Genomic DNA, 10873 nt, shown 5'->3' on the forward strand with positions numbered 1-10873 from the left:
TTAAAATAATATTGAGGATTTGTTGAAATGGAGCAGGCAGTATGGGCTACCTTCTTCCACAGACTGTCAACTGATGAAAAACCAGTACATCACCTTTGTCCTCCTGTACCTGATTCATGGTGCAATTACCGCAATGCCCACTACTCAAACAGTTCATACAGCCATAAACATTCCATCCCAGCAGCAGCCATGGATATCTTAAAACCTACTTACAGAGACTTGGCAGTCCTGAATTACTGAAGAAGTGTCTGCGTGGTCAAACTCAAAATCCCAAGAGTCGTTCAATAATTTTATATGGGCACGCTTACCAAAAACAGTTTTTGTTGGAATGAAGACACTGAAGTGGGGGGGGGGGGGGGTCAGTGATGCTGTTATTGCTTGAACGGATGGACAAAGTTCGCATTGGTAAAGCAGAGTATGCAGCACATTTGGCTACTAAGGAGTCCAGAAAGAAGAAAAAAAATTGGAAAAAGATCAAGAGGATGATATACAGTATGGTGCAGGATGCCTCTGAGTGACTAAAAATAAAAAATTATGCATTAATTGAGTTACAGTCTTTTGAAACTTTAGAAGCCGTTCCTGAAAATTTACATTTTCTGTTGCATTTTTCCCTAAATCTCAGAAAAACCATTCGAGTAGAGTATTCAAATTTTCAGGGAGTAATACATATCCTGGGTCTACTGAACTAAAAGAAGAACATACTGTTATGTATAATTAAAATTATTTAGGATAACATACAAAGAAGTACACAAAATTTTAACCGCGTAATTAAAAAATTGTATTTCCGAAAGCAGTGGCTGAATGCAATTATTGTAGTTCGGTAGACTCAGAACATACAGTAATCTCCCGTAAAAGTTTCATGTCAATGGCTACAGTGGTTCCTGAAATACAGGGGAGCCTAGTCACTAAATTTAACATTGCGTTCCAACTCCCCTAAAGACATCCGCAAAGTATGGGACGCGGAGGGAGAGGGGGGGGGGGAGGTGAAATGAGGCATTGCCCCCCCTTTTTTTTTATTACCTTGGGTTTAGTTTCTGTTCATTACGAAATTCTTACTCATTTCTAGCAATGACTGGCTGGGATCTTACTAAACCGTAGATTCTGCATTGTCGAGTGCTATGAGAAATATTATTTGGCAAATTTGCACAACGTTGTGTCAAACTGGGAAGACGAGGACCACCTCGGTTCAGTTCTAGGCAGTTGAAAATAGGTTCCATCGGTCAAGTTGAGGGTAGTTTCAGGAGGTGTCCCCACATTAATTTAGTCGTTTGTTGGTCCTAAATTACACTTTATCGAAATAACAAAAATTTAGCTTCCAAGAGATTTTTTCCAACTTCAGTTATGCCAGATAACATCAAATAGTACAAGGCACGGTAAATTGTGCAACAGTCTACTAACACGGTCAAATGTGAAGTTTTGCAAGTAAAAAGAGTTGCAGATGGCATGAAAGTTGAAAAGCCTTTTTAAAGTTCTTTACCTGTTTCTTCACTTTGAGCAGCATTACTGTGACTTTTTCGCAGGTTATTTTATTGCTTTCCAACAGGATTTTCTTTCGTTCTGATTTTTGTAGATTTTAAGTGTCAACCTAACGTTATTGATATATGAATAAAAATCTTTTTTTGTAAATCTGGGTTTAATTACAATAATGGTGTTAATTTCAGATAGCTGAACGAAAAAGGTGGCACTTATATTCGTATTAATGACATAAAATTATTTACTTTGTATATACTAATAAAATATGTTTACGGTCTGGGTATAATTCGGTGGATACCAATTATTCGTTTGAGATACAAAAAAAATTTCGTAATTCCTGTCAAATACAGTCCTTGAGAAACAGTTCCTTTTCGAACTCATCAGTCACATCAACAACTGCAAGTTTAGGATCGTGCCTCTCTCTTGGATGAATTTTTGTGGACGTCTTTTTTCACACAGTGTCTCCCATGCACGAAAATGTGGTCGAGTTTAGTAGCATGTTTCTACAAAATTGTACGTTTAACTTCTCAAACTCAACTTCTTGTAACCGCAGAAACACTGTAAACAAATTTAATACCACACGAAAACCGCATGAATGAATGAAGCTGCAAGTCGTGTTTCATGAGCGCTCCTGGTCTCCGGTCAAGCAACGTTTTTCACTTTTCTGATCCCCTGTTTCTGTCTAGCATCCTCAGAACGCAAAAGGCTGCTCCCCTACAAAGGGGTTTAGCCATTGCCCTACAGAACAACACACAATAAGAAATTACATACGTTAAACAGGACGATGCCGTTCAGAATTGCTGTTTTCGAAATGGTGTATGTCTCAAAATCTGCACGTTGAACAGTGGTACAGATTTCAATTAACTCTGATTTCGTAAGAAAGTTGCAGCAATAAATACTAATATTCTTAGCCAGCTCTCTGAAACATATCTACCAGAGCGGAGTGAGTAGATGCCAACCTTAAGTAAACATTTTGCATAACAGTTATAGTTGACTGAAGCTTACATTTTTAACGAAGCCGAACAATGCAGCAGACGCTTTTGGTGCAACAATGCGAAGAACTGTTCCATCATACCGCTGAAGATATAAGGGAAGCAAATAAATGTGCAAATGACGCAGCTTACCACTGAACCGTAAAACTGGAATAAGCTTATAACTTCAAGACACGAAAAAAGTAAAAGTATTCGGTCAGGGAGTACGCAATTATTAGACATTGTACGAATAGGCTAAGTATAGGTCATCATAGCAACATTACACAGCTATTGCTCTGAACTCATTGTCCATTTCACAGTTAAGGGCAGTCGCCGAAATTCCCTACATCAACTCTCGAATTAAGACGTCTCGCCCGCGACTGATTGAACTGCGTAGCTGCGTACGCCGCGGGAGGTCTGTGTTGACGTGTCACTAGGGCTTGCACGAGAAGAATAGTGGCACGCAGTCTGGTGCATTCAACTTCGGGCGCTTATTTTTGACCGTATCCTTGGCGGAACAATCCAGTGCAGTCTGTACAGGTCGTCACTTGGAATCGAACCTCGAACCCTTTTATCAATGCAGGTCGCTGAAGTCACCCTGAACGGATAGTCCATCGCTGAGGCGGAGCTAAAAGGGCCACTGCTGTTCATTTTATCCCATGAGACTTACCAACTTTGTTTACCTCATATATTTCGGGAATCAGTGGAGGCACAGAAGCAAATTTTTCAATAAATGATAAAACGCAAAAAGGTAAGTATTATGATGCATGAACAATACCCATTGTTTATTAATCTAACGATAAACACAAGCAATTGGTTTTTATTATATGGAGCTATGTACTGTTCTACATCTATACCACTGCGAAGTGTATGATAGACAGTACTTCCATCGTCCCACATATTATGATTACTTTCCGTTCCATTCGCATATAGAGCGCGTGAAAAATGATTCCTTAAATGCCTTTCCGCGTGCTATAAATAGATCTTGCCTTCACGATCCCTACGTGAGCGATATGAAGCGGCATTGGAGAGCACTTAAATAGAGGACATTCAGTAGAATACGTTTCTATAGATACACTAGTGTTGATGTTGAGACTGGTTGTACATTAGTACGCTATCCCATATATATACACCAAGCTCGAGTTAGGATTCAAAAGTACGATCCCTGCTTTTGGAAACGACACTACACAGATGTTTGCAATGCCCCTAACCAGTTATGTACATAGCAGGTCAGATCAAACTGCACTTTGCCTGGACCAGATATTCAGGCATGGCCCCCTCTTTTTTTGCGAAAATTCACGCTGGGAACCCTAACAGTCTTTATCACTACACCCTTATTTTTAAAGGATTTCAAATGCTGCTCAAAACAATGTAACTATCTTTTTCTATAGACGCTTTCATAGTCGAGAGAAAGACGAAGAGCATTGTCCACGCAGCGAAATACAACCCTTCTGTGCGTCTTTCAGCTTTTCTCTATAAAGAAATGAAGAGAAAAGCTGAAAGACGCACAGAATGGAGACAAGCTGCCATTGTAGCTGTTGCAAACCAATCCTTGGATTGACCACTACAGAAGAAGAAGAAGAAGAAGAAGAAGAAGAAGAGTTTCCTTATTGAGATACTTATTTCTAAATCTTTGACGGTTTCGAAAATATTTGAGCTGAGCTACTTGGGCAACATTCTGTGTTTTAACGTCTGACAGAGTGTTAGCTGCTGTCTCAGATTTTATTTTAGATGACGTTGGAACCCGTGGAAAAATATTACCCGATAAAAATTGGGAAGGCGGTAGAACATAGTGCAACACAACACGTGCATCGCAGGCTTACGTGTTGACCTCTTTGGGTACCGCGAATGTTAAGTACGAAATAATTCCTCAGTTACCAAAACTGGTATGTGTGACTCACGTAAGTCATGCATGACCTCTGACGGACTCAATGTGCATATAGTGGTATTTCATTCGTGAACTACTTGAGTTTCATGTTGCTTCGCAAATGTAGCTGCAGCAAGTGCTGAATGAAATGGTGGTTTTTCTCAACATAAGGGTATCTATAGGTACTTACATTTTTCTTGTGCCGGAATTTTGATAACTTCTAACACCAAAGGCTTACTGAAAGAAGCGACATATAGCTCGGAATCGATATAAGGGAAGTTAATATCTCCATCCAGCCATACTGACTTACGTCTTAGTGTTTTTCTAAGTGTGCGAAGCTAACGCCGGGATGGTTACCTACATAAATCATTGCCTCTTACTATTCTCCTCCTATTGCAGCATCTCCATGTCCACCAGTACGTTAAATTCTGATAAAAATTTCGGCCAACAGTAGCTAGAGATATGTACGTGCGATGGTTAAAAGTATAAACATCCATAACAAAGGGGGAAATTTAAGACACTAATAAAGGGCGACTCAGAATCAAATTTCATGTTATTTTCTAGTTAATACACTGAGCTCTCACAGACGATGGAGCAAACAGTTCTCAAAACTTTACAGCGGCTGGGAGCAAAAGACAGAAGTTTTAGTCTGCCGAGAACATTGGGCATGTCAAAGATAAAAAGTTTAAAACAGGTACTTAGAACGGTGATCGGAAACTACAGGGGGGAAAAAAAGATATAACACAAATGCAACAATGAATTTAGCTACATTTACATCCACCGTATTTTCCGCGAGCCACTTCAGAGTGTGTGGTAGCTCATATTTTATTTACCACTGCCAACCGCCCTCCCCCCCACCATTTCCTGTTCCAGTTGTGGGAAGAAGTCTACGCTTGACCTCGAATCACACTAACCGAATCTTCAAAGTCGTTTCGCGAGGTTTACCTAGGATGAAACAATATTGGTTTTCTCCTCTATGAAGAGATGTGAAACGATGACAGAGTACATAGTAAAATGCAAGTTTGATGTGAATGTGTATGGAGATGAGAACACGAGAATCGAAGAAAAATGAACAGTTACCTCAACTTGTAAAAAGATGTTATTTAACACGAACTCAGGAGGAAAAGGAAAAAAGAAAATGAATTCAAACGTTTTACTGGCTTCAATAAATTACAGTAAGAAAAAAATTCCACGGTAATGGAAATGTCGTGCGGCTAGGGCCTCCCTTCGGGTAGACCGGTCGCCTGGTGCAAGTCTTTCGAGTTGATGCCACTTCGGCGACTTGCGTGTCGCTGAGATGATGGTGATGACGACGACTACACAAACCCAGTCCCTAAGCGGGCCCCTTAGCATGACAGTCCGCCGCACTGACCACTCAGCTATCGGGGAGGACAATTACAAAAAAATGGTTCAAATGGCTCTGAGCACTATGGGACTTAACTTCTGAGGTCATCAGTCCCCTAGAACTTAGAACTACTTAAACCTAACTAACCTAAGGACATCACACACATCCATGCCCGAGGCAGGATACGAACCTGCGACCGTAGCGGTCGCGCGGTTCCAGACTGTAGCACCTAGAACTGCTCGGCCACTCCGGCCGGCGGACAATTACATCTATGATATTTCATAAACCAGAAAAACCAAGCTTTCCGATAATGAGTAAGGTTTATCTTATTTTCCTGCACAGCTCGTATCCTTAACTTTTTATATACTAAGGTGGTGAGGGAACAACTGTTTTTCTTATAAAGAGAGGACCTTTCCAAACACATTCGAGAACTCTTGAGAAGGCCAGCAAGGATGGATGATGACGGTCAGTGTTTGAAATGAAGCATTTACCATGAATAGACAGGCAAACTACTGCAAGTAAATGCCGCAACAGATAGAGCTTCGGTTTCACATCCTTTTTCAAAACTATCACGGATCATTCTGAAACTTAGCTATGTTTGCATATTTTGCCCTCGCATTGTTATACAGTTTCTATTTTTGTGAAACGTCTCACTGCAAACATTAACAGCCAGTGTTCCGTTGCACTCCTCAAGAGCAATTCAATGGCGTTAGTAACAAATCCAGCAAGTAACCATTGTTTCAAAATCTCAGTTAAGGATTACGTTAAAAACACAAGCAGCATAAGAAAGAACGACTCTTTGCATATCGGAAATTCTGTTTCATCATCTTAGAATGTTCATGATACAGCTATTAGCATTGTTTATTGGTGTGAGACGCCCTGTTTCTTAATCACAGTAGATCGTTCCAACTTTGCCATAATTTTATTACCATTTTTCTCTCACCGATACCAAACACAAGGAAATTTTTCGGATTACGAAAGAAGTTCCAATAAGATATGACATTTATGTGGGCAAGATTTAACTTGTAACAGTGAGGGAAGAAGAAAAGATACCACAGATTTTAATGCGTAAATTACATAGCTCCAGCAGCCAATAAAATACTGATGGTCCATGTCTCGTAAGCTCCACACATATGAAACAGTACACGCCATCCAATGATGAACTTCGTCATGCGTATAAAGATTAATAAAATTAATATGCGACAGACGAGGGATAACAATAAAACAAAAGGCACGCAGACTCAAAAGTGTACACATTTGTTGGTTACAGAAGACCAGGTGAGAAACGAAACGTAGTAACGAGGCAGAAATGGGCTGAAAGTGTTAACGGTCAAATTAAGGTTCAAAAATGGTTCAAATGGCTCTGAGCACTATGAGACTTAACATCTGAGGTCATCAGTCCCCTAGACTTAGAACTACTTAAACCTAACCAACCTAAGGACATCACACACATCCATGCCCGAGGCAGGATTCGAACCTGCGACCCTAGCAGTCGCGCGGTTCCGGACTGAAGCGCTTAGAACCGCTCGGCCACCGGGGCCGGCGGTCAAATTAAGGGATATGCGGCCAGAGAATCAGTGTCCGTGATTCATTCTCTAATACATATTTTCAGAAAGGAGAATCCTCTGCGAATGTAGATTGTGTCATTCTAAATGGCAGGGGAGAGAATTATCAGTTATAAACTAATTAGCTATTCACCGAAATTTATATAATCTGATCCATTTCTTGTTAAAGGCTGGAAACAGAGCAGTAGTGGTGAAGTCCCCATTTAGTACAATTAATAAAGATGCTTCTTTCCCAGGTTTGGAAAGTAGGTATTTATCGACCATTGTGTTTAGTATTTACATGAGTACAATAATAACTGCCAAACAATTATATATATATATATATATATATATATGTATACTGTAAGAGCAAAAGCCTGTTTGTAATGAACGTCATACTGCTAATAGGCTCGACATGTTCTAGAATCGAGGTATCAGGCAATCCGTAGATATAGTGGCCAATAAGATGGGATTGTAATGCTATTGTTAAAAGTCTTTGCAACAGAATGCAAAAACGCTTTCTGATCCCTCCTGAAGAAAAGTAAGTATTTGTAGAAATTAGTTTTAGATCTTGCATTGTGGTTGTGAAAATCGCAGCTAATTTGAAATTGAGTAATGCTCTTAAGTATACCGGCATGTGAATTTTGGCTGCCATCCTTTATTGTGATGAATTTAAGAACTTTTGAGGAGGTATAAGTTTCGTTATCTGTTTTAGTCAGTATTTTTTTTCTTATTCAATTGATACTAGCTACACTACTACAGAAGGTAATTACACAAGGACCAGGAGATGATTGTATAGAAAATAAACTAGTTCCTTCGTTTCGTCAGTGGGAGATGACAAAACACAGAAGTAACAATGAACTACCATCCTATAGACAGAAAACGACTAGATGGGCGAGAGAAGAGGTGTAAAGAACAATGAGACGAATGCGACTAAGTAGTAAATATAAGATGTAACTGTCTGACTTAAAGTAACGAAAACAAGGAGAATAAGAAAGTAAACAGTTGGTAGATTGTTACCTGATGCGTCGCGCGCTGAGCAGCCGACACGCAGAACTGGAGAAGAGCCGGCCGGCCGTCCAATATATCGAGGCTGCCCCCACTTCCCGGCCTTGGCCTTGCCGGTGACGTCACCGGACGCCGCCGATGGTCAGTGTCCCGTGCGCTGCTTACTGGAAACCTCTCCGTTATCGCCCCTTTAACATCTCAGCTCTTACCAGAAGTCGCATAGTGCTCTCGACTATGAACGGGTTTAGAGAACCTCTGTTAAATGCTCTAAATGGACTTGCAGCACACACTGGCATTGTAAGCATCGGTATACAGTCGTCGTTTTTCGATTGCTCCAGTACTGTTAAGTCATCCTGTGTGAGCGAACAAATATTTAGGTTTGTGTGGATACTATTAGCATCTGTGTCACTCCCTTGTCTAATTATAATTAGCAATGGCTTTACGCTATCAGCGGATGAGGTGTCTTACCCTGAATGACCTCCTTCATGTTAACCAGCGTAGATTCCGTGAGCACTGGTCATGCGAAATCCAATTCGCGCCTTCCTCACATAACTTCCTGAAAGCCATGAATCGAGGCAGCCAAGTAGATCTAACATTTTTTGACGAGTGGAAAGCATTTCACTTAGTACCACACCATTACTCATTAATGAAAGCACTATCATATGCGACTGGATCAAGTACGGAAGACACTGCTATATTACCCTGGAAGGAGAGACATCGAATAACGTAGAACTTCAGGTGTGTCTCAGAGAAATGTGTAGGGATCCTTGCTGCTGATGTTGTACATTAATGATCAGCATCAAATATTTTTGCAAACCTCCGATTTTTCGTGGATGATGCAGTTATCTATAACGAAGTACTGGTCGAAAAAAAAGCTGCACAAACATTCAGCCGGATAGGGATAAGATTTCACAGCGGTGCAAGTCCGGCAACTCCCTTTAAATGTTCAAAAACGTAAAATTACGCCATTCTCAAAACAAAAAAGCGCAGTATCTTATGACTAAAATATCAACGAATCACAAATGGAATGAGTCAACTCATATAAGTACCTGGGTATCACAATCTGTGGGGCTATAAAGACGTGTGGCTACAGGCTCCCGTGGGATAGACTGGTTGCCTGGTGCAAGTCTTGTTAGTTGACACCGCTTCGGCGACTTGCGCGTCGATGGGGATGATATGATGATGAAGACAACAGAATACCCAGTCCCTGAGCGGAGAAAATCTCCGACCCAGCTGGGAATCGAACCCGGACCGCTTTGCACAGCATTCTACCGCGCTGACCACTTTTTTTTTTAAATTTTATTTTGTTCGGTATTGTTCGTTGCGTTCCTCCGGGGCGAATTCCCATGACACACGTTGAAGTTTATCGTTGATCTATTCACAAAGTTTTTTTTTTTTCAATACAGAGGGCAGATAACCCTCTGACCGAACACGCTGCCGTGCGGTTCTAGGCGCTTCAGTCTGGAACCGCGTGGCCGTTACGGTCGCAGGTTCGAATCCTGCCTCGGGCATGGATGTGTGTGATGTCCTTAGGTTTAAGTAGTTCTAAGTTCTAGGGGACTGATGACCACAGATGTTAAGTCCCATAGTGCTCAGAGTCATTTGGACCATTTTGAACCGAACACGCTGAGCTACCGTGCCGGTAACCCACTCAGATATCGAGGAGAACTGTGGGGCTATGAAAGTGAACGACCACATAGAGTTAGTAGCAGGTGTCAGGTGGCCAGACTATTCTGTCTGTCGATTTATATCCTTTTTTATTTATTATTAGGACCAGAAGAGATGCTTCGCATTCCCTTTTTTATATACAGGGCGTTTGTTTTATCTTGAGACGACTAAGTACCTCGTAAGCGACGGATGGTACGAAAAAAATTTCTCGCTGAAAAGTTAATATTAGTAAAGGGAACAGCCGTCTGTGCTACAGACGGGCACATCCTAGCCACCCCTCCTGCGTGGGCGGAGTCTCCTTTGTATTTTCAAAACGAAACTCCCCTTTTTTTTGCATTTTCTTATTCTATACCAACAAATATTCTCAGTTTACTCAAAGCATTATTTACCGTTCGTCTTAGATAGCACTGGAATCGACAAATGTGAAGGGTACCTCTTTTTGCAATTAATAACCAACGTATTTGATATTACGTTTCATTTACGATGTTAATGTAAACCTTTGTGTGGTAACGGTTCATGTTCAAACGTTGCATGAGTTTTACAAACGTTATTGTACGGTACAAATAATATGACTAGACATTGACATTTCTGGCAAATGAGCTACGTGTGTGGTAACGTAGTTTTCTGTTCCCTATAGGTTTGGTTGTGGTGAGTCCTCAAACCATCGCATGCTTGATTTCAGTGGCCGCCCTGGAGCCGCGTCGTGTGGGTGACTGATATCGGTGTGTGTTTCCATCCAATCGCCGTAACTTTCACGCTGGTAGCTACGCAGCTACTGGCGGAATACAAATCACGAACACTGTAATCAGGCAAAATGTCAATGAGTTGTTGTGACAGACCCGCTTGCCATGGATACTGACCGTAAACAACCACCCCGAGTGTGAGTCCGATGGAAACAGAAAACGATCACATCCACGTCATTGTTCATGGATCACGCTAGACGTAGTTTGTAAGCAGACACTGAAACGGCTAACCATGTCGTACTTTACGATCAAAT

The 10873-nt window shown here is 41.1% G+C and overlaps 1 protein-coding gene across 1 annotated transcript in view; it reads right to left on the reverse strand.

The window, feature by feature from the left end:
- Window positions 1-8329, reverse strand: part of LOC124622044 (carboxypeptidase N subunit 2-like) — a 50166-nt gene extending 41837 nt beyond the window's left edge. Inside the window, exon 1 of the mRNA XM_047147603.1 lies at window positions 8221-8329. The gene's annotated coding sequence lies outside the window, so the exon portion shown is untranslated. The remainder of the gene's footprint in view (window positions 1-8220) is intronic.
- Window positions 8330-10873: the final 2544 nt, after the last annotated feature.

This window comes from Schistocerca americana, chromosome 7 (genome assembly GCF_021461395.2).
Source record: "Schistocerca americana isolate TAMUIC-IGC-003095 chromosome 7, iqSchAmer2.1, whole genome shotgun sequence".
NCBI lineage: Eukaryota > Metazoa > Arthropoda > Insecta > Orthoptera > Acrididae > Schistocerca > Schistocerca americana.